The following is a 22492-nucleotide window of genomic DNA, read 5'->3' as shown; positions in this document are numbered from 1 at the left end:
AAGCATTCAAATAAGTGTAAAAAAATAAAAATCAGAGCCAATCTCTTCACCAAACAGATTCATAGACATCAAGAAGCCCAGAGCTCTTAACACCCAAGTAGTAGTTTAGAATTTTAGTTAGTAAAAGCAAGTTATTTTGAATGCTTATTGACTCTCACATCTTCGATATGTTTTTGTTACTCATACGATTTTAAAACTGGAAAGATCCTGTATTAGTTTCATAGGGTTGCTGTAACAAATTATCAAAAACGTGTTTGCTTTAAACAACAGAAATTTATTGTCACAGTTCTGGAGATCAGGAGTCTAAAATCAGTTTCTTGGGCCAAAATAAGGTGTCAGCAGACACCTGCTGACACGTACTCCCTCCAGAGGCTTTAGGGAAGGATCTGTTCCTCCCTTCTTCCAGCTTCTTGTGACCCTGGCATTCCTTGGCTTGTGGCTGTATCACTCCATGATCACATTGCCTTGTCCTCTTCTGTACCAACTATCCCTCTGCCTCCTTCTTATAAAGATGCTGTGATTACATTTGGGGCTCACCAGATAATCTGAGATAATCTCCCAATCTCAGGATCATTACCTTAAGCACATCTGCCATATTAGCTAACTTTTACACGTTCCAGGGTTTATGTTCAGGGGAGAGGGACATCATTTGGCTGACCACAAGTCCTCAGAGAACATTAAATGTAACTCTCCTTGTTCATGAGGGAAAAGATGCAGAGTTGAAGTGACCTACACAGACTTACCTAATAACAGACAGGACTGAAGCCAGATGCCAGCCCCTTGCTGCAGAAACCTCACACTGAATTAGAAGCAGAAGGACACTTTTTTTCTGGTTTTGTATAGGCAAACTAGAGATTCATGAATTACGGAGACTGGAGATCAAAGATTCGAAAAGAAATCATGAATTTGTGGTTTTATTTGGATGATAAACCGAAAAATTATTTTTAACAGTTGTACAGATGAAACTTCTCATTTATAGTGCTAATTCATACTTTAAAATGTTTTGTTAGATTAAGGATGTAGTGACTCCAATTAATGTTTCTTAACTGGGATGTGTGGACAATTTTCCTAAGGGCTCTGGAAAATTTTATTCTCTTTGTTTTTTTTTTTGGTTAGACTTGTTCCAACTTTTTTTTTTTTGAATGAAATTTTTTTTTTCTTCTTTTAAAGAAACAATGTTTGAAAACAGTGGTGTTGATCAGTGTGTCAATGTATTAATCATTCAGATAATGAAACATTATTTCCCCTCACACCAGGAGAGAGAGAAATAAGCCTTGTGTGGCCAAGATCCCTCCTGTTGAAGGAGCAGGCAACATTAGCAGGGTTTTCATGCTTCCAAACCATTTTTTTTTACAATCACTGCAGTACACTCTTTTCCATTTTATTTGTATATTTGTTCCACACGTAAGGTTTCCTAGCCAAAGGGAGAAAAAAAAGTTAAAAACAATGTCTTGGGTGATTAAATCATACCACAGAGGGTGTTGAAATGGTAAAACTGCTGTTGTCAGTTATCACTGCAGACTTTTCCAAATGTCACATCATTTCTATTAAGTGAAAAAACCGTATAGTACAAGAGGAAAATACTCAAATTCAAGTTGTTTATTTGACAGTCACTCAAAGTTGCCCCAGGGAGGGATGAAGAGATAATATCAGCATATCTTCAAAATAATTGGGTCAGTTCCAATGCTATTTGGAAACCTCACTTGTAAATATCTATTGAAGAAACTTTTCCATTTCTTAACGTGCTCAGCCCCACCATACCTTGTCTGAAAGCTGAGCTTAACAAACACCATGTTCTGATTCTCGTCTTATGATTTTGTTCTCAAGAATGTGGGCTGCCTGGGTCCTTCTGTTCTGGTGGGCTGACTACTGTGGGTGGTCTAGCAGATGTGGCTGGTCCCCGTCCCAGACCCTGCCTGGTTGTAGGGTCCGGGTCAAAAGGTGGCGGGCTGTAAAATCCCAGGGGGCCCCAGAGCTAGTGCTGGCTCACTGGCGGGCAGAGCTGCATCCTGGGGTCTGGTTGCAGGATCCAGGGGTCCCAAACCTGGCGTCGGACCACTGGTTGGTACGGCCAGTTCCTGCCACAGCTTGCTGCAGGATCTGGGGTGTCCTGAAGCTTGTGTGGACCTTTGGTGGGTGGGACCAGGGCTCATCAGTCCAAAGGCTGGTGCTGGCCTGCTGGTGGGTAGGCGGGGTCCTGCCACCGCAGGCTGTGGAGCTGTGGTTGTTCTGGGGCTGGCATCTGCCCTCTGGGTGGTGTGTCTGGTCCCAGAGTCTAGAGCAGGCTTGCTGGTGGCATCAGGCCCCAGGGGATTCTGGAGCTGTTGCCTGCCCACTGGCGGGCAGAGCTGGGTCCCAGGCTGCACCCTCTGGTAGGCAGCATGGCGTCCTGGGCAGGCTGTGGGCTCAGGGGTTTTCTGAGAAGCCTGTGTGCTGGTGTGGGGGGCTGTGGCCCTGCTCAGTTAGTTGCTTGGCCTGAGGCTAATAAGCTGGAGGGAGGATTCCAAACCATCGCTTGCCAACACCAGTATTGTGGTAGAAGGAGTTCCCCAAACGGCTGCCGCCTGGGTCTACATCCCGAGGGTGAGTGAGCTCCGCTTGCTTCCTGCCTCCCTGGGAGACTCTCCAAGATCAGCAGGTGGGCCTGACCCAGGCTCCTATCCAATGACCTCTGCTGCCCAGGGTCCTGGAGCGCGTGAGATTTTGTGATACTCTTTGAGTGGAGTGTCTGCTTCCCACAGCCCTCTGTGTCTCCCGAAAGTAAGCAAGGTGGCCTTCAAAGCCGAACACTGGGGGGGGGCCTATCTTCCTGGGGCAGAACTCCCACACTGGGGAGCCTGGTATGGGGCTCAAACACCTTGCTGCTCGAGGAGAACCTCTGCAAATCATTCTCCCATTTGTGGGTCACCCACCCGAGGGTGTGGGCCTGGACGATACCGTGACTCAGCCCCTCCTCACATCTCCTTGTGGTCCCTTCTTTATACCCTTAGTTGGAGAAGATCTTTTCTGGTAGGTTCTTGTCTTTTTCACTGATAGTTGCTCTGTAAATAGTCATCATTTTGGTGTGCTTGTGAGAAGAGGTGAACTCAGCATCTTTCTGCTCTGCTGTCTTGGGAATGCCCTCCAATCATTAATTTTAATAACAAAATATCAAATTTTTTCTATTGTGATCAGGCTTACCCAACCATTTTTCATGCTTGATTTTAATCACCTGATCAGTCAGTTGTATAATTTTAAATAAGGGTTTTGAACAACGTGGTTTATTAAATAACATCAACCTTAAGATAAAAATCTTACAATGCAGAGCCCAAATAGAACTGCTTCACAATTATTTTAGTGAGAGTTATGTATTCGTGTAGCACAGTAGGCAAGAGAGTGGATTTTGGAGTCAGATATGGTTCATATCTTTCCTCTGACATCCAGTTCAGATTAGTGAATAGTCTCTCAGTAACTGCTTATGTAAAATCAGGATAATAATATCTTACTGGTAGGCTAATTTTGAGTTTTAAATGGTTATTGTATATAAGATGCCTTATAATGTCATTTTAAGATATCACTTACGTAAGATTTTAAAGAAGTAGAGTACCAAAATATTTGACACCTGCACTATGGTAGAATCCAGTGAAGTTTCCTGCTGTCACTAAAATATATGAATCAAAATATCCCTATAACTATGGAGTAAACACAATTCCTATGAAAGTGAGAATTATAAAGCACCATTCAGGTGATGGAATGATTCCCACAATTTTACTTTACAAATGACACTCAGGTACTTCATCAATTTTTAAATTGCTCTTTGAGAGATGAAAAATAAACTCACATATCATCAACAGAATAATGTCAGCTGAAACTGTACTTCAGAATGATGGTCTTGGAAGGAAAATATAAATTAGATTCAACAATTCTGGAGCCACTTTTTCTCAAGAATTAGATCCCATGGGTCTTAACGATATCTTTAAAACGAATGGGAAAATGCTTGGCAATATTAACAATAAGGTACCATATGTACTGCATGAGCAAAGAATAAGCTTTATTTAAGGAAAAACGTATGCTCTATGAGAATGTGAGGACCCATGATTAAGGATGCAAATACAATAGACCTGTCCAACAACGTGGAGGTTGACAGCATGCTGATATCAGCATACGTGAGCAAATGATTGGTACATTCTTCTGAGAGAGGCAGCCGCGATGCTGTGGGAAGATCAAAACACAGATAGAAATTTCTCATTAAGTTTGTTAGGTTGGAGGCAATTGTGTAAGTGTGTTGTCAGCACTCTTGAAAATGCTCTTGGCTAGAAAAGGCAAATTGCTTGGTAGCAAAGTAGAATTATATGTCCCCTACAAGCTGTCTATAAGGAATGATCTCTGCATTCTATTGTTTTTTCAATTCACAGTTAGTGTTTTCCAGGATAGATGAAAACTTATAAAAATTTATTACTGACATAAGCAAGTGATACTGACCTTAATATTGTTTCTTCTAAGGGAATTCACCCCACTGGAACATATTATAGATAAGATATAGATGATATAGACATAGGTTTAATGTTATCAAACTCTTTTAATTATATATAACTAAATATATATTATATAAATATTAATGTTATATATCAATTTATGTTAATTGTTATATATTAATGTATTTATTACTGTATATAATCAAAAATACATGTATATGTATAATAATTATAGAAATAACTATATAGAATATACACGTATTAGTGTCCTAGGGCTGCCATAACAAAATTCCACAGACTAAGTGGCTTAAGCAACGGAAATTTATTTCATCTGGAGGCATGAAGTCTAAGATCAAGACGTTCACGGGTTTGGTTCCTTCTGAGGCCTCTCCCATAGGTTTGCCCATGGTCTCTTCTTGCTGTGTCCTCACATGGTCTTTCCTCAGTACCGGTGCTTCTCTTATTATAAGGACACCAGTCAGTGGATTAAGACCCACCCTCAAGACCTCATTTTAACTTAATCACTTCTTAAAGACCTTATCTCCAAATACAATTACATTCTGAGGTACTGAGGATTATGATTTCAACATATGAATTTTGAGGGGGACTCGATTCAACCCATAACAATACATTTTATATTAATTACGTTTATGGCTACATATTAATCATGTTTATAACCACATAATTAATAGAGTTTGATGATCGTTGCTCAAAGTTTTACATGATTAAGTTTAGTGTTCCATTTTCTTGTATAGAATATCTTAATGTGGAATGGCTCTAGACTCCTTTTAGGTCTCAGCTGCTACAATAGTGGAACAAGATGGCTACAGTCCTATGTCAAATGATCCTTGAGCGACACTCCCAGGGAAACTGGAAGTGTTAAGGGGTGGACATGAGCAATCTCAGTGTCAAAAAGCTGCCACACCCCCGACGATTCCTGTTAGGCATAGCTTTTGAGCATCCTACCACGTGGTGTTTGAACTGGTCCTTGGAGCTCAGCATTCCCTTCTGGGTATGACATTCTAAAAGAGATATTAACAAGCCATAGCAAGAATGTAGAAATTATCTTCTATATGACTCTGCACGGCAGAACTAAACGAACTTGTGAAAATAACAGGGAAATGTATTTTACCTCAATATTGGGAACAATCTATGTGGCTTAAAGTAGAATGGGCTTCTCATTATGTGGTTAACCCCTTGTCCAATAAGTATCCAGAGGGGAGATAATCCCCAGACCACCCTCCATGAAACACTCTTCTCTTTCAATTTCTACTGTTAATGTAACTGGATCTAACTTGTGCACGTAATTACTGATTTGTTTCCTCCCAGAGAAAAGAAAGCTGCAGATAAGTGAAAAGCTTACATCTGATAGCATCAGGGTTTCTGGAGGGTCAAAGACTATGAAATATAATGGGGCAGTTATCACCTTATTCTCCTTCAGTTTTTCAATATTTTGAGGATTTTTAACTGTAAAACTAACTTAATAAATTTTAAAAACCAACAAGAGAACTCCTTCTTTTTAGTGATTTTTTTTTTGCATGAAGCAGTTATGTTATCCTCAATGGAAAGGAAATATATGCTGGTGCATTATTTTTCTTTTTTTTTCAAAGAATTAACTGTGCAGTCCATTGTATGGCTTAAGAGCTATGGTAGCTTAGTGTAATATATAAATGGATTTTTTGGAATAATTTCAAAAAGCTTGACACCCTCTGATTGTGCATCTTCTCTTTGTATTGTCTCTTAATTCATGACAAATCAAATAATGAGACCAAACTAACTGAAGAAATTTTTATTCCCAATGATTTAGAAAGGACTCTGCTTGGGCAACTGCTTTCCAAAAGAGAAGCAGGCATAAAGGGCAGAAGATGGGGGCATGGGGATTGAGAAGAGGGACTGAATTACATTTCCCAGAGTGTTGTGTACCTTGTATAGGATCATGAATTCAGAAGTTAAGTTTAGCTTGGGCAGAACCAATTCTAGGAGAAAGGGAAATGGATTTGACCCTGCGTTCCTGGTCTGAGAGTCATATTACTACACCTAGCAAGTTATTTGATCCTTCTCTCACATATTTGATGTTAAGTTGAATTTTTCCCCAACATTTTGATATAGTAAAGGGAACAAATATCATATAATAAAACAAAAAATTGTGATTTTTCTCCAAATCTGAGATATATAATAAAGATAGTTTATTTTTTATTTTTTTTTTCCTGTGTTTATAATCTTTTTTTTTTTTTAACATCTTTATTGGAGTATAATTGGCAGGATGGGAATAAAAACGCAGACCTACTAGAGAATGGACTTGAGGACATGGGGAGGGGGGAGGGTAAGCTGGGACAAAGTGAGAGAGCGGCATGGACATATATACACTACCAAATGTAAAACCGATAGCTAATGGGAAGCAGCCCCATAGCACAGGGAGATCAGCTCAGTGCTTTGTGAATAAAGATATTTTAAATCTATAAACCCATGTTATAGTTCATGTTGATGTTATTACTTTCAACTCTAAATGGAACAAGGTATTTACTTGCTTTATACAACAGCATAAAGATAAGAGAATTCTGAATTTCAGAAAGTAATCTATTACATCTTCTTCTGTCTATGCTCTCATTTTAAGTACCCAGCTTTTCCCCCAAACACAGTATGACTGATTTCCTAGGGGTTAATGATACACGTGCATTTCAAAAACAGGTGGGAAATCTAGAGTGCAAAATTATTTTCTCCCAGTGTTTTTTTTTTCAATATTTCAACTTTTCAGATGTATATGTATATGACAAAAGAAACCGTATCTTCTGTGAATATGTTGTCCATTCTCACCTTGCTGCTCTTTTCTCTCTTTGCCAAATCACTAATCTGAGTCGGTCACTCGACAACAGAGTCAGTCTCAGCCTAGTTCTATTCCCATTTTACTCCACCTAATTGCACTCACTGTCGAGGTGTGTTCCATTGCTTTAATATACTTATTCTTTCATCAATATTCCTTTGTTCTTTTTTTTCTAAATAAATTTATTTATTTATTTTTGGCTGCGTTGGGTCTTCGTTGCTGCGCGCGGGCTTTCTCTAGTTACAACGAGGAGGGGCTACGCTTCGTTGCAGTGCCCACGGGCTTCTCATTGCGGTGGCTTCTCTTCTTGCGGAGCACGGGCTCTAGGCTCGCAGGGCTTCAGTAGTTGTGGCTCACGGGCTCTAGAGCGCAGTCTCAGTAGTTGTGGCGCACGGACTTAGCTGTTCCGCGGCACGTGGGATCTTCCCGGATCAGGGATTGAACCCGTGCTCTCTGCATTGGCAGGTGGATTCTTAACCACTGCACCAACAGGGAAGCCCTCCTTCGTTCTTTACAGTGGTCTACTACTATGATCTGTTTTTACCTCCATGGAACACTTCTGACACCAAATGTGTGGATTTTCCATACCAAGCAATTCTCCAATTCTCTGTGGACACCAACTCAGTTCCTACACCAATTCTGTCATTATCTACCCAGACCCACAGCTTAAGGGATCAGTCCCACCTGACTGCCCTCCATCTTTAGATGCCAATCACAAGTAGTAGGTCCCCAGGTCACCCACACTCTTGTCTGACTTGGCTGCAAACTGGGGGTTTCCACAACCACCTCCTCAGTTTTAATAATTTACTATAATGGCTCACAGAATTCAGGAAAAAACTCTACTTATTATTACCAGCTTATTGTAAAGGATACTCTAAAGGACGCAAATGAATAGCCAGATGAAGAGGCACTGGAAGGGTTCCAAGTGCAGGAGCTTCTGTTTCCATGAAGTTTGGGGTACACCATCCTCCTGGCACTCAAGAATGCATTCATCAACCCAGAAGCTCTCCGAATCCCTTTGTTCAAGGTTTTTGTGGAGGTTCTGTTGTCTAGGCATGATCGATTAGATCACTGGCTTATGGTGATTAGATCAGTCCCCAGCCCCTCTCCCATCCCTGGAAGTCCGGTGAATGGAACTGAAAGGTTCAGGCCTCTAATCATATGGTTGGTCCCTCTGGCAACCAGAACCTTATCCGAAAGCTATCTAGGGGTTCCAGCCACCAGTCATGTCATTAACATATACTCAGGTATAGTTGAAAGGGACTTATTATGAATTACAAAAGACAATCCACTCAGCCTTATCATTCAAGAAATGATGAGGGTTTTAGAAGCTCTATGCCAGGAACTGTGGATAAAAACCAAATATCTATTTCTATTACATCACAACATCACAGTGGATTTAACCACTTTGTAAAATAGCTAATTAGATCTTTTCTGACCTTGTGTTTGAGTGAAAAATAACTAAATCAAGCATGCAGGAATCCAAGTGGATTAAGTTTGAAATCTGTGATTTACCTGTACCATAGACTAGATACTAGAAAAAGCTTCAGGTGGGCAACAGAGATAAATGGAAATCATTTTAGTACTATCTGAATGTTTCTGTTCTACATTAGCTTACTCAAGATATTCTTAATAAAATATTTCCTGTAGTTTTTTCCTTATATTTGTTTCAAGTGAGATGTTCTGGGAATCTCAAAATCTTTGTTTAAAGTGAAATCTCTGAGATTAGAAACAAATAATTTGTTAGATAATAAATTGGAGTATACAACTCTGAGCAACACTGTACTGATGTCCAAAAAGTTTTTATCATTCTTTTAACTTTAAGATTATTTCATTTATTTTTTGCCATCACCTTTAAGTGAAATTCCAGAAACGCTAATAGTGGATATTTCAAGAGTACTGATTATGTGCCAGCTAATATTCTAAATGCTGTATGTCTATTAATTTAATCCCTGCACCAACCCTATGAGGTAAATATTATTACCACTCATTTTACAGAAGATGAAACTGAGGCTCAGAGAGATTAAGTGACTAACCTAAGGTCACATAGCCAGTAAGTGGCAGAGTCAGGTTTTGAGCTAAGCAATCTTGTGAATATTATGCATTCTACCTCCTTAAAAATCTTTTATTTTGGGCTTCCCTGGTAGCGCAGTGGTTGAGAATCTGCCTGCCAATGCAGGGGACACGGGTTCAAGCCCTGGTCTGGGAAGATCCCACATGCCACAGAGCAGCTGGGCCCATGAGCCACAACTGCTGGGCCTGCACGTCTGGAACCTGTGCTCCGCAACAAGAGAGGCCACGATAGTGAGAGGCCCACGCGCCGTGATGAAGAGTGGCCCCCACTTGCCACAACTAGAGAAAGCCCTCGCACAGAAACGAAGACCCAACACAGCCAAAAATAAATAAATTACTTAATTAAAAAAAAATCTTTTATTTAATTGCTCCCGCTCTACTTTTTCTTTCGGGTCTTTTCTAGTGTGCTAGAGCGGGGGAAAATATGTTTAATCCAACATTTAAAAATTCTTACTTTAGATAAATCAAGAAATTTTAGGGAAACATTTTACCACTACTGAACCAAACAATTCTTAGCAATATAAAATGATTTTCTTAATTTTCATGCAGTTTTGATATATTAGAACAGTTTGTGAAGTTCAATAGCTTTAACTTCTATATGTTCTATGTAATCTGTTATCTTGACACTATGGTTAATATAATACCTAAAGAAGATATAAATACTATGGTAAAACTGATTTTAAAAAGCCAAATAGGGCTTCCCTGGTGGTGCAGTGGTTAAGAATCCGCCTGCCAATGCAGGGAGCACGGGTTCAAGCCCTGGTCTGGGAAGATCCCACATGCCACAGAGCAACTAAGCCCGTACGCCACAACTACTGAGCCTGCACTCTAGAGCCCGCGAGCCACAACTACTGAGCCCACACGCACCACAACTACTGAAGCCTGTGCGCCTAGAGCCTGTGCTCCACAACAAGAGAAGCCACCACAATGAGAAGCCCTTGCACCACAAGGAAGAGTAGGCCCGCTCACCGCCAACTAGAGAAAGCCCGCGCGCAGCAACGAAGACCCAACACAGCCACAAAAAAAAAAAAGAAAAAAAGCCAAATAATCAGGCTAAAACTTTATTTAGCAACTTATTTATACTTCTGAAACTAATATAATGTTATATGTCAATTATATCTCAATTTTTAAAAATTTACCTATATGAGAAATCCTTTTTCATTTCAGCAGTGTTTTTTTTCATATCCTTTTGTAGATAAAACTTTTTTACACCCCTGCGAGGTTTGTGTCACTATGACCTAAAGAAAGGTGAAGAATTAATATAGCGTTTGAAGTTCAACAAATAATTTCCTGTTGCATTTTCTTCTTCATATGTCCTCATTTTCTATGTTTCCCCCAAACACTGATGTATTACCACAGGCTAAGGATACATTTCATTTCAGAAGTACGCTATGCAGTGTGCAAGGGTTTCTTTGTACTTATTTTTCTTTCAGTTTTTCAGTCTGTTACATGATGACTATGCAAGTTTCTTCTGGTAACCGGGTATATTTTGTCTTATCCGTTTTCATAAGCTTTCTTACTGTACTAATAATTGCTTTTTATTTCTTTGTTAAAACTTGAATCCAACAGTAGTTGCGAGCTTGCTATTTGTCTCCTCCCCTTTTCTGTACCTTCCCCTTTACCCTTCACAATCTTCTTTCCAACATCACAGTGCTAAGCCCATCATTTATTGAGTACTTACTAGGTGTTAATCATTGCATTTAACGTTTTACATGCACCATCATATTTAATCTGTATAAAAATCTTAATAATAAGTAGGAACTACTTTTATGTCTATTTACAGATAAAGAAAATGAGGCACAAAGAGTCCAGTGCTCATAACTGGAGTTTGAACTCAGCAATCCATGCCCATAAGATCGGCCCCCCTAATAGACTGCCTCTCCCATAAAACAGGTGTGACCTCTGGGTTTGACCAACTGACAACTGATTTCAAGCTTTGTTAAAGAAACTCCTGACCATCTTGGCTCCTAAATCTATAATTAATTCTAGTCAGAAAATCTGATTTAAGGTAAATAAATAATGAAATTGGAACTTTTAGTTAACAGTATGCAAATAGTCAAGCTGTGGTTTACAAATGGTTTTTATAGCCTTTAATTTGGAGTCGACCCAGTTCCATAGGTTTAATTGTTACACAGAACAGACAGATTACAGGAAACTCCAATTGTATAAGGGAGATTGTTTTTATAAACATTAAATATTACACTTACTATTTCACACACCTGCATGTATAAATTATACAAATCTTTATGGCATCTTTCTGTTTGAAGTAATTTTAGTTACTTTCTTAGGCAACATGAAACATTTGTACTTGCCTAAAACATGACCTTATGAACACTTTATTCAGACATTTTTATTCAAGTCACGTGTTCAGTAAACAAATACTAAATAAATGTCTACTATATGTTGACCATTGGGTTAGTCCTTGTGGGTATTGCAAACAGGAAAAACCAAGATTAACTGTCTGTGAAATAACTTTAATAAATATAACAAATAAGTGAACATTGAAGATTTCTGATTCTGGGATTCCTTTTTTTTTTCCCCCCTATAGTAGCTATGCCTGAATGTAGATACCAAATACCAGTGTTTCTTTGTAATGAAAAGCAACACGTATAGAGTTTCAGAAATCTTTTCTTTTTTAAAATTTTGGTCCTTTGAGCAATAAGTTTGATTATTTAGAGAGGTCTATAAATTAGCCTTTATTCAAAATGTCTATAATTTTAATCATGTTATTTTAGTTGCAATAGGTTGTAAATTTGCAATAAAATAACAGGAAGGCTGTAACAGATGTTCTCTCAGCACATGTGATTTCATCTGAGACAATCAAGCATTCATCATGCTTAATCTTCATCGATTGAACTGTACTGATTTTCAATAATGTAAGCTCTGTACATTCAAAAGGCTTCTGATACTTAGGAAGAAATTCTTTTGACTGAGACATTTTTTGTTTAGTGGCTAATTTACCCCAAGGATTGCCTCATCTCCTACTACAAATCATGTTATTTAGTTGTGTATTATTTTCATATTACTTGATTATAAAGGTGGCCATATACAGTCCTTTTTTTTTTTTTTTTTGGTCATTCATTCCATATTTTTTTTGCACATGACAAATAGTTCACCTAAATAAGTAAAGTATTTCTCTGCATAAGATAAATATTTCACCTAAATAAGTAAAATCTATGCTTAAACTGGATGCAATTTGTAAATAACAATGTTACATTATTTCTTTGAAATATACTACCCAGATGGCAGTTTAATTAATTTAGACAGTTACAGAATCCTATTGAACAGAACATTAGTAGTAATACTTGCAAAAAAGAAAATACAATTGGGCTTCCCTCAGGTCTATTACACAATGAAAATAAATTTCATTAAAAATATAGAATTTCCTAGAGAGTGTTTTGTTTTGAATTATTCTTGTACCTTAGAAAATATGGGGCAAAAAATAAAATAGGGAAAAAAGGGACAGCAGGACTTTATAATCTGTACATTCTTTAAATGATGGTTTATGGAAATGTGCGTAAGAAATGGAGAGTGGGGAGGAAAAAGCAGGACAAAGGAGAGAGCCGAAGAGATCATGAAAGTGAAAGAAGAGGCCAACAGGGGTAAATAGAGAAAACACAGGCAGTTAGAAAACCAAAAGGAGAGGAGGAGGAAGAGGCGGAGGGCAAAGGCAAAAGAAAAGGGAAATAGAAGGGACCTGCAAAAGGAGAAGCAGAATCGTGGAAGTTTAAGACCAAAGCTCTTCCTGTCACTCGCTAGGCCAGACATTCTCAGACTAACGCTCAGAGGTTCCTGCAGCTCGCCAAGCTGTTGGGTAATGAGAAGGTGATATCCTGCCTCGAGGCTTGCTTTCCTAGAAAAGGAGTGGTTGTAGGGGGAGAAATGAATGAAAGCTCCTGCCAATGGGACCTGGAGAGAGGCAATTAGGTCTTGGCTGGTTCTCAGGTCTTGCAGAGGCCATTCGTCTGCACCTGGAACTGTCTTGGTTGCTGGGTAAATGACAGCAGTTTGAGAGGCTCCTGAGGAAATGTGGGGAGTTGCCGAGAAACACAGGAAGGGTGAATCTAGAGGTCAAGGTAAGATTTAAAGTGGGCAAGAAAAAGGAATAGAATTGCCCTTATTTCTTTGCCTTTTCCAACAAAAGGGTTGGAAAATAAAATAATGTACCTTCCAGAATGTCTTTCCATTTACGCTGAAAAAATTGTCATTTTAATCCCGGATATTGTTATATTTCAGGAAGGGAAAATCAGAATTATGTGCCTCTGATATCTGTTCTGAGATTTTATAAAGAACTTCCTCTCCCAAACTCCACCCCTACAGTTAATTATTTATGTAACACATTTGATTATCAAATTCTTTCCTTTTCCAAAAGACATGCAGGCTGAAATCAATGAAATGTTACTTTAGGTGGAAATTTCTTTTATCTTTTAAGAAAAAAGAGAGAAATCTGGGGGAGAGAGACATGCATATTATGACATCATTTTATGATCAATATTTATACAGAACATATTATACTTTATATTAAAAGCAATCTGAATTAAATGCAGATTCATTTTAAAGCCACTAACTCTAAATTTTTAAAAATTCGATAGCATTTTCTTCGCTTTTAGATCTCAGAAAACATATAGAAAGTTCATATTTGCTAACTTCCTACATTTATTCAGCAGCAATGCCAGTTTAGATGCTTGGCAATTCTTAGCATTACTGGAGCATAAGCTTCATTTGTTGAAAATGTGCCCACGTTACCCATTCATGCCGTTTGTTTTAACGTGCAGACCTGCCTCATAGGACTTCAAAGAGTATGCTGAATAAACACACTAATAATCATGTTATACCAGGAAATAATCTTAAAATGCCGCTAAAAGAAAATTTGCGGGAATGCTAACTTTTTCTCTTCTTAGACACATTACCAAGTTTCAAGAACCAAGAGGGAAAATATGAGAAAACAATCATAAAGAATTTTTGGAATGAGGGAGTAATACTTTCCCCTTTGCTTCCTAATTTGTGAAGCTGGTGTTACATTACTCAGAGAATAGTATTCCACAAAGCCCAAAGGACAATGTTAAAGTTTTTTCAAGACAAAGTTACAGGTTTTCAAAAAGGCGGCTGGAGTGAGGAGAGACAGTAATGATAGAGCTTGTACACTTTCTCTGCTAGAGAAAACACTTTGAAACACTGCGTAAAACATTGACCGGCTTAAACCAGTTTGTCTTCTTAAATAGGTTGTTGATTAATCAAACTGAAACAGCTGGTAAAGCACTGATCAGCTTAAACTGGTGTTGCCTCCTTGAATAGGCTGTTGATTAATCAAACCTTGAGTTATTTTACATAAACAGCACTGGGCATGTGCAAGGTGAGAACTCATGTCTCCTGGATAACCCCAGAGTCAAGGATCTTCCGTCTATGGAACCCAAAGAATAGAAGTGTTGCCACCAGAACCCTTTAGCAATCAAAAATTCCTTCAGTAAGGAAAATCTGGCTTCCAGCAGCACGAGTAGTTTATATGGACTGCTTTGAGACTAGCCAGTCAGCTTCCAAGTTTGAAATTCCCCAAACCCCTTGAATTTCACCCTGAAGCCTAGAGCAGGAAGACAGATTTGAGCCCTGTTTCCTGTCTCCTTGCTGGTGGACCTCAGAATAAGGCTCTTTATTTTCTCAGAAGCCAGTGCCGAAGTATTTGCTTCTGTGTGTGAGAGGCAGCAAGTCCTTGCTGGGTAACGATGTCGTCTGGGCTTAGAGGTAAGTTGATGAAATGGTGCCAGTACCTTACATCTCAGGTGGTTTTCACTCCTCCATGCTGTCTCACCCTGTGTCTGACCATGTACTCTGTCTCTCGACAGTAACCAATTGGGCTCTAGTGTTTTCTTCTCCCTCTTACCACTCCTCCTCTCATGGGCATCCTCCTTCTATCATCTTCCTTTTCCTCCTCCTTATTTCTGTTTTGATCTTTCTTCTTTCTCTTGTCTCCATACATTTTCCGTCAGATAGCTGCCAGAAGCAAGAGGGAAAGAAAATATTTAGGAGCTTTCTCTTTGTAGTCTGTGTTGCTTTTGATTTTACAGTTGTAGGGGAAAAAATGATGTTATGACTTTTAAACTGTAGTGATACAAGGGAGGTTAGTAACTTGGTGTGATGTGTACTTCAAAAAGGGAATGGCAATTCAAATTCTGCGTAATTACTTACTAGTGAAAGTAGTCGTTCTCCCTGAGGTGGTAGCTCTTTTACCTTCTTGCAAATAGTTTCCTCACAAGGTCACTTGCCAAGATAATTTTTCCATTGGTGTGAAGAAGACATAACTTGCTGGCAAAACTGCATCAGTGTATTAAGGATGTATCTAGGGCAAATAAGTAGCCGTTTGTTACAGCCCAGAATGAGAAAATTTTCAGAAAATTTAAGAAAATTCAATGCCTTCATCACAGGGCTAAAACCTCTGTCTAACAAAGGTAACAACATTAGCCAAATATAGATGTCACATTTTAAATCTCTACATCAAAAAAAAAAAAAAAAATCAGGACTAGTTTTGGGGTTGGTGATCACAAATTTGAATATTCAAATTATTTTTGTTCCATTAAAATAAGTAAAATGAATTTTACTAGAAAATTTTCTGTTAGTAAAATTTAATTAATAAATTTAAGACATTTAATTCTTTTCAGTTTACAATATATTCTGTGTATTTACTGATCTCAGTGATCTTCCACTAGCTGCAGTGCCAAGAACTTTATTGATGGGCAAATGGTACCCGACCTCACGGAATTCTATTGTAAGATGCCTTATAGGCATCTCAGTCTGCCCATTTTTCAGAATACGCTACAGAATCAGTTTTCAGGTACTGATACTGCTCCAGTAATATTTACAATGTATTTCTGAAATATAAAAAGATAGGTTCCTTTGTGATACCCAAAAATGCCTTTAGGGCATGTTGGTGGTTGCTGTTGGTAATGATGATGTGTGGTTGCTTTCTCAAATATGCTCTACTTTGAGTATACCACATGGGATGAGAGAAGCCAAAATTATACAGACATTCAGTGATCGTCTTTGTTTATTGCTTCCATTCATTGAGTGGGGTAGAGTTCACAGTTTGCTGTTAATATGGAGCTCTGTGAAAGGCTAAAACCCATGGATGACCTGTCAGTTTGCCAACCATTTAAAGGAACGAGAATTAGTGTTTATGAAATAGAATCATGATTCAAAAACTTAATGACAGGCTTCAGAAAGGGCAATGAAAGTAGCATTAAAAAGACATGTAATCTCTGGAGAGTCTTTTAAATTTCATCTACAGAATAATTTCCACACTATTTAGCTGCCTCCTCAGCAGGATTAAAGAGATCTAAACATGTTCGTTAAACAGCAATTCTATGATGGTGGGGTAGGGAATCAGGTGCAGTAGGAGATTGAAAGAGGGTTTCAGATTGCGGGAAGCATCTCTGTAGAGTATTCTGTGTTAAGCACAAGATTACTCTGTGACAAATCTTGAAAAGTAGTACATGTGAGTATATCTAAGAAATTAGGATAAGAAAAGCACATGTTCTTGACATATATTGGATGTGTAAGTAGCAACTCTCTTTGTTAAAGTTTAATATTTTTCCTATCATATATTATTCATCTAGCCACCTCAAATGATTTTTGGAAATGGCTAGGTGGTACAAATAAGTGGATTTTTTTCTACACATGTTTTCTGGCAAATTATTGTCATCCTTAATTCACAAATTTCATATAGATGAAGAAATAGATGTGCAGTCCTCTTTATACACATTATGTACAATTAAATGCTTTGGTGGTGATGATGGTGACAGCAAAGATCAATGGAGGAAAGTGAGTTACCAAAAAAATTTTAGAAACTATCTGTAATTTTAGAAACTATCTGTAATTGTCTGTTTCCTGGTAAGAAGAATCTAGTCAATTTCTTCACTAGTGCCTAAAGTAAGCAAAGTAGAGTAGTATTTATAAGAACACTCACCCCTCGGGTTGTGTCATGTAGTATTTTCATTCTTAACCTGAGTGGACTTGATATAGTATTTGTTTGAATCTAAAAGGTGTAGGGAATTCAAGTGTTTGAATCCAAATATTTGGATGTAGATTTAAATACATTGAAAAAAACCCACTAACTCCTAGGTTGCAGTCTTGTAGCATTTTAACTGTAGTCTTCAATGGGCTTGATATAAGTATTTATTTGAATCCAACAGAAAATCATGTTACAATCAGGATCTGCTATGGACTAATATTTTATAAAATATGGGAATAACATTTTAAAATATTCTAAATATTACTACGTAATACTAAATATTACTACATCCGACACTTGGTACCTGGGAAATGTTTTGACCAAAGTCTGGGCTTTGATATTTCATGAAGAAACCCACGAATAAAAGTACTAAAAAAATCCTAAATTTGGACATTTTCCCAGAGTTTGGGATTGTTTAATCAGGATGTCAGCCCAGAGAAATGAACACTACTTTGTTGTTGTTTTTCTCCAAGTACAAACGCAGTATAGCTCATTGAAGGTTCTCACTGAGCTGTGATAAAAGCTCCCAAGGGAAGGTGCTGTATAACACTCCTCTGCTCATTGATGAAACCCTGGGTTTGAAACCACTGGGGCAGCAAACATCTCTGCCTCTTACAGGGAAGATCAACCTAACTCAATGTACAATCTAGGAAGGGCGGGCTATCATTTCTGCTCTAATGCATCCCACACATGCTTGCAAGGATAGAGGATAGGCAAACTATTTTGAATAAGGAGAATTTTATTGCATCAAAAATTGCTTTTGAAGACAAAGATTATTACTCAGCTAGTTTCTAATGTGAAAAAGTTGACAGTAATAAACCATAGCAATTTTTTTTTTAAAGTACCAAGTTGTATACCCATTTTCTTTAGACCTGGATAAAAAGTACATGATAAACATCTGAAGTTTTATATGTATAATATACATAATTTATGTATATTAGATAGAAAAATATTTATATTAGATATATATTAGGTAAGTGAAAACCTTAAGTTATATATATATAACATAACTGAATGTAGATGTAATATAAATATATGTATTATATATAAAATGTTTCTATATAACTGAACTTCTACAAATTAGAAATTCATTCAATTCAGTAAATTTATATTTTGAAACAGATGAACAATGTCAAAAAATCCCCTTTAAGAGCATTAAACCAGTCAACCGAAAATCAATATGGCTTATTTTTAGCATCTTAATGCCCAAATGATATTAGCCCATTCTACCAAAATGAGAAATTTGGTAAGAGACAGTAAGAAAGAGCAATGTAGGCACACTTGGCTTCGAATATGAAGTTTCTTAATTCTTAGAGTGATCCAAAAGCAAGTAATGGAAGTTCAGTCAGAGGTGCAGAAACAAGAGGGGTTGGTTATTAAAGATACATTTCCTATCCTTAGGGAACTACTCACAATTTGGTGGAGTGAATCCCAGCATGACTCTGAGTAATGTATTTAAAATGCAGTATCTATCTGTACTGATTTACTTGATACTTATTTTTACATTAGTTAATATATGATTTATCCTGCCTGTCATGAAGTAGGTGTTTATTAAATAATTGATGAATGAATGGGTATGAAATTGTCATCAGTAATTAGAGTCTTAGTATGCTTTGAGAGTTTGCTGGGCAAGAAGGTCTGGTGAGAGAGAAGAGCTCTGGAATTCAATCTAGAAAATAATATCCTTTAAAGTCTGCTGTCTCCATAGGAAAAAACAAGAGAATCTCAGTGTTACATTTTTTATACATGGAAAGTTTGATCATGATGATTAGAAATATATTGCTCAGCTGTCCTACATTTTACTGGGTGACTTTTTAAAAGATACCGAGACAAGGTCACAGCAACTTAGAAGTGGCTAAAATGCTTTTTGGCTATTGGTGGCAATTTGTCATTTAACTGTGTTTTTATACAAATATGTATAAAAATAAAGGATAATATTAGTAATTAAAACTCCAAACACCGAAGCATCATTTAGTGCTAAATGTTCTAAATTATCTAATTACGAAATCAAAAATTAAATTGTGCATGGCAATGACAAATATTGTCAAATGATTTACTTCCTTCTGTTCTTGTTAATATTACAGAAAAGGCAGGACATTGAAATCACTGGTATCTGTTGAAGTATATTTGGAAGAAAAAAAATCTGTTTAATCTAGGAGTACTTGAAGAAATAAAAAAAAAATTATTTTTATTTTTTATTTTTTATTTATTTGTAATAGATCTTTATTGGAGTATAACTGCTAACAATACTGTGTTAGTTTCTGTTGTACAACAAAGTGAATCAGCTATACATATACATATATCCCCATATCCCCTCCCTCTTGAGCCTCCCTCCCACCTTCCCTGTCCCACCCCTCTAGGTGGTCACAAAGCACCGAGCTGATCTCCCTGTGCTATACTGCTCCTTCCCACTAGCTAACTGTTTCACATTCGGTAGTGTATATATGTTAATGCTACTCTCACTTCGCCCCAGCTTCCCCCTCCCCAACCGTGTCCTCAAGTCCATTCTCTACGTCTAGGTCTTTATTCCTGCCCTGCCACTAGGTTCATCAGTGCCATTTTTTTGTTTGTTTTCAGATTCCATGTATATGCGTTAGCATATGGTATTTGTTTTTCTCTTTCTGACTTACTTCACTCTGTATGACAGACTCTAGGTCCATCCACCTCACTACAAATAGCTCAATTTCATTTCTTTTTATGGCTGAGTAATATTCCATTGTATATACGTGCCACATCTTCTTTATCCATTCATCTGTCGATGGACACTTAGGTTGCTTCCATGTCCTGGCTATTGTAAATAGTGCTGCAGTAAACATTGTGGTACATGTCTCTTTTTGAATTATGGTTTTCTCAGGGTATAGGCCCAGTAGTGGGATTGCTGGGTCATATGGTAATTCTATTTTTAGTTTTTTAAGGAACCTCCATACTGTTCTCCATAGTGGCTGTATCAATTTATATTCCCACCAACTGTGCAAGAGGGTTCCCTTTTCTCCACATCCTCTCCACCATTTATTGTTTGTAGATTTTTTGATGTTGGCCATTCTGAATGGTGTGAGGTGATACCTCATTGTGGTTTTAGTTTGCATTTCTCTAATGATTAGTGAGGTTGAGCATCCTTTCATGTGTTTGTTGGCAATCTGTATATCTTCTTTGGAGAAATGTCTATTTAGGTCTTCTGCCCATTTTTGGATTGGGTTATTTGTTTTTTTGATATTGAACTGCATGAGCTGCTTGTGTATTTTGGAGGTTAATCCTTTCTCAGTTGCTTCGTTTGCAAATATTTTCTCCCATTCTGAGGGTCGTCTTTTCGTCTTGTTTATGGTTTCCTTTGTTGTGCAAAAGCTATTAAGTTTCATTAGGCCCCATTTGTTTATTTTTGTTTTTATTTCCATTTCTCTAGGAGGTGGGTCAAAAAAAATCTTGCTGTGATTTATGTCATAGAGTGTTCTACTTATGTTTTCCTCTAAGAGTTTTATAGTGTCTGGCCTTACATTTAGGTCTTTAATCCATTTTGAGTTTACTTTTGTGTATGGTGTTAGGGAGTGCTCTAATTTCATTCTTTTACATGTAGCTTTCCAGTTTTCCCAGCACCACTTATTGAAGAGGCTGTCTTTTCTCCACTGTATATTCTTGCCTCCTTTATCAAAGATGAGGTGACCATATTTGCATGGGTTTATCTCTGGGATTTCTATCCTGTTCCTTTGGTCTATATTTCTGTTTTTGTGCCAGTACCATACTGTCTTGATTACTGTAGCTTTGTATTATAGTCTGAAGTCAGGGAGCCTGATTCCTCCAGCTCCGTTTTTCTTTCTCAAGATTGCTTTGCCTATTCAGGGTCTTTTGTGTTTCCATACAAATTGTGAAATTTTTTGTTCTAGTTCTGTGAAAAATGCCAGTAGTAGTTTGATAGGGATTGCATTGAATCTGTAGATTGCTTTGGGTAGTAGAGTCATTTTCACAATGTTGATTCTTCCAATCCAAGAACATGGTATATCTCTCCATCTGCTTGTATAGTCTTTAATTTCTTTCATCAGTGTCTTATAGTTTTCTGCATACAGGTCTTTCGTCTCCTTAAGTAGGTTTATTCCTAGGTATTTTATTCTTTTTGTTGCAGTGGTAAATGGGAGTGTTTCCTTAATTTCTCTTTCAGATTTTTCATCATTAGTGTATAGGAATGCAAGAGATTTCTGTGCATTAATTTTGTGTCCTGCTACTTTACCAAATTCATTGATTAGCTCTAGTAGTTTTCTGGTAGCATCTTTAGGATTCTCTATGTATAGTATCATGTCATCTGCAAACAGTGACAGTTTTACTTCTTCCTTTCCAATTTGTATTCGTTTCTTTTTCTTCTCTGATTGCCACGGCTAGGACTTCCAAATCTATGTTGAATAATAGTGGTGAGAGTGGACATCCTTGTCTTGTTGCCATTGTTAATGGAAATGCTTTCAGTTTTTCACCACTGAGTATGATGTTTGTCATACATGGCCTTTATTATGTTGAGGTAGGTTCCCTCTATGCCCAATTCCTGGAGAGTTTTTATCATAAATGGGTGTTGAATTTTGTCAAAAGCTTTTTCTGTATCTATTGAGATGATCATATGGTTTTTATTCCTTAATATGTTAATATGGTGTATCACATTGATTGATTTACTTATATTGAAGAATCCTTGCATCCCTAGGATAAATCTCACTTGATCATGGTGTATGATCCTTTTAATATGTTGTTGGATTCTGTTTGCTAGTATTTTGTTCAGGATTTTTGCACCTATGTTAATCAGTGATGTTGGTCTATAATTTTCTTTTTTTGTGATGTCTTTGTCTGGTTTTGGTATCAGGGTTATGGTGGCTTTGTAGAATGAATTTGGGAGTGTTTCTCCCTCTGCAATTTTTTGGAAGTTTGAGAAGGATCAGTGTTAGCTCTTCTCTAAATATTTGATAGAATTCACCTGTGAAGCCATCTGGTCCTGGACTTTTGTGTGTTGGAAGATCTTTAATTACAGTTCCAATTTCATTACTTGTGATAGGTCTGTTTATATTTTCTAATTCCTTCTGGTTCAGTCTTGGAAAATTGTACCTTTCCAAGAATTTGTCCATTTCTTCATGGTTGTCCATTTTATTGGCATATAGTTGTTTGTAGTAGCCT

At 37.5% G+C, this 22492-nt stretch overlaps 1 long non-coding RNA gene across 1 annotated transcript in view; it reads left to right on the top strand.

Annotated features, from left to right (window-relative positions):
* The window catches only part of LOC309660823, a 190549-nt gene that overhangs the window by 124219 nt on the left and 43838 nt on the right, over nt 1-22492 (top strand). The window contains exons 5-6 of the long non-coding RNA XR_014263648.1: nt 11132-14812; nt 15008-15087. This is a non-coding gene — a long non-coding RNA (uncharacterized lncRNA). The remainder of the gene's footprint in view (nt 1-11131; nt 14813-15007; nt 15088-22492) is intronic.

This window comes from Balaenoptera physalus (genome assembly GCF_965194825.1).
Source record: "Balaenoptera physalus genome assembly, chromosome: 5".
Classification (NCBI taxonomy): Eukaryota; Metazoa; Chordata; class Mammalia; order Artiodactyla; family Balaenopteridae; genus Balaenoptera; species Balaenoptera physalus.
Note: the sequence above shows the minus strand (reverse complement) of the source record. Positions and strands in the feature narration are given on the sequence as shown.